This window comes from Trichosurus vulpecula, chromosome 7 (assembly GCF_011100635.1).
Source record: "Trichosurus vulpecula isolate mTriVul1 chromosome 7, mTriVul1.pri, whole genome shotgun sequence".
In the NCBI taxonomy this organism is placed as follows: domain Eukaryota; kingdom Metazoa; phylum Chordata; class Mammalia; order Diprotodontia; family Phalangeridae; genus Trichosurus; species Trichosurus vulpecula.
Window position 1 is genome coordinate 88,583,958 of NC_050579.1, and position 2,780 is coordinate 88,586,737.

Genomic DNA, 2,780 nt, shown 5'->3' on the forward strand with positions numbered 1-2,780 from the left:
AAGTGATTTTATATTTAAGGTATAAAAGCAGAAAATGAAGAATGTTTTTGTAAGAGAAATTATACTTTTAGTCTATGACCTAAGATGCTTTGGGGGGGAGTGTAGATTTTTTTTTTAGGGAAGTGGAGACTATTGTCTTGTTTTATATTGATGTGTAGAAGCGGGTTGTTGGGAAAATGCCAAGGCTTTAAACAATCTAAAATAAAAATGAAGATTTTTCATTTTATTCATCTTTGTTATAAAGAGAGGCTACTAGTTTTTCTGAGACTATGAAGAGACTGTGATTTTTACCTAGAAGTTGTAACTTAGGAAAAAGATGAATTAGGAAACTCTATGTAAATTCCTTTATATGGGAAATTCCTTAATTCATTTAAAATATTAGCTTGTAATATAACTTTTTTGCCCTAGACTTGAGGGGTGACCTTCAGGTTAATGCCCCTCTGTGTGCCTCAGTTTCCTTATTTGACTCTGTATGAGTAAACTGTTAACGGGAAGCATGAAGCATATCTGTTCTTTTACCTCTCATCATTAACCTGCAGCAAGCGTTAAAGAATAATGTGTCTACTTGGAGTAAAACAAAGATTTAAGAAGGCTTTATGAGTCCATATTTGGAAGGCATAGAACATTTCATGGGGTGTTTTAACTGGCTGTTCAAGTTTCAAACAGGCCTCTTGTACATTTGAAAAAGATACAGTTTGGCTTCAGGCAAATGTGGAATTGGGCTTCTTTGCACTTCTTGTTTCACCGCCCTCAGAAGTGAGGTGCTGCTAAGACACTGATCACTGGGTAGAGAAATGTGGGTAAAGACAGATGGTTTTGTGGACCTTTTTCTCTTAGACTGTCTCAGAGTAAACTTTTAGTACCATAATTTGGCAGATCCTAAGTTTGATACCTTAATCAAAAGGGAGCATGTCTAAAAGTACAGAGGCTCAGTTATAATATTAGAGTATTAATTTAGAATTAAATGAACACCACCACTTGACCTGCTGTTGGATGGCTTTCATTCCAAAGAGTAGCCAGGCCACTCTTTTGCATATGACTTTATAAGCCATGCCTACTCGTTTCTGGCAATCATCCCTTTTTAGCAAACTTGAACATGGAGAAGGTAGGGCATATTTTTTATCTTCATCATGAAGCTACTTTCTTTATTAAACATTACTCTAGAAAGTGACTTTTGAGAATTGTAAACTCAGCCAGCCTAGGTATTCAAGTGCAGTTTTCTTGGTATTTTAGGCAAAACATTTTTATTCTCTCTCTTGCCTACTTATTAGAATGTTCCACTTTTCATTTTCTCTCTAGCCATTTTAAAATGATAAACTTGGACCTCTGGCATTTTATGCAGTTTTTGTCTGAAACCTGGAAGTATTAATGGCTAACTTTAAAATGAGATAAAGCCTTTATCTATGAATTCTTGAATTGTTGAGACGTTGAGGAAAATGCTTTATTTTACTTTAAACGATTTTGAGAATTTTTGAGAATTTACCTTTTTTTTTCAGATAGAACTGGAGACACAGATTTTGGTGATCCAAGCCATATCATCTTGTGTTTCCATCTAAAATTTACCATTACTTTAACAAAAATTTGTAACAGTAATGATGATGATAATAGATATTTGTATATTATTTGCAGTGTGCCAGGATATGTCATAGGCCTGCCAGAGATGCAGAGACGAATATAAAATAGCCCCTTATACCTATCCTGAAGCTTATAATCTATTAGGAGAGATGAAATTTGAAAACAATTATGATGCTAACTATAGTGTGATAATTATGTAAGAAATATATAAGGAAAGTTGAATGAACAGGGCAGCTTTGGTGTTGTGGAAAGAGAATTAGGTTTCATTTTAAAGGGTCTGGGTCTCAATCCTGGCTCCTCTCCTTACTGCCTGTATGTGATGCTTGGACAGATCAGAGTGTTAAGCTCTAGGTTTTAGGAAGGGTATTGATCAGCTCAAGGGTGTCCAGAAGAAGGCAGCCAGGATGCCCCATACTCATGCCATATGAGGGTGGTTTGAAGGAACTGGTGATGTTTAGTTAGGAGATGAAATTATTTCAAGGGAATATGACAGCTGTCTTCAAATATCTGGAGGGCTGGCATGTGGGAGCAGGATTACGTTTGTTCTATGTATCCCTACAGGGCAGAGCTAAGCAGTGGGAGTTGAAAAAAGCAAATGCATGCTTGATATTAGGCTAAGTTTCATAACAAGAATAATCTGCTTTAGAATGCAGTGGATTCCCCATCAGTGGTGATCTTCATGAAGAGACTGGATGACTGTTTACTGGGCTAATGGGGGTGTGTGTGTGTGTGTGTGTGTGTGTGTGTGTGTGTGTGTGTGTGTGTAAGTGGGGGTGGGGTGTAGGAGTTCAGATAATGATTACATTATATGGCTCTCAGATCTTTTCCAGCTCCAAAATTCTAATTTTTGAAGTCACTTAACCCTCCATGCTCTTAGTTTCCCACATATGTAAAATGAAGGAGTTGGACTGGATGACTTCTTAATTTCCTTTCTCCTCTAAATTCTGTGATCCATCTTATGAGTTCGGGATGGGGAAATCACTTCCAGATGAAGATATCAGGGGAAGGCTTTTTACAGGGGGTGGTTTCATAGGATCTGGGACTTGAAAAAAAAGTGGTTAGAATTTAAATAGCTATTTAAGCTTTTACAGAACTTGCCACACCCCAAGTCTCTTGAGTGCCTGCACTCTTGGGATCTTCCAGAAACTGACAACTAGAGTGCCTAGAAAGCTGTACTTTATTACATAAAGACAATTTGCTTACCG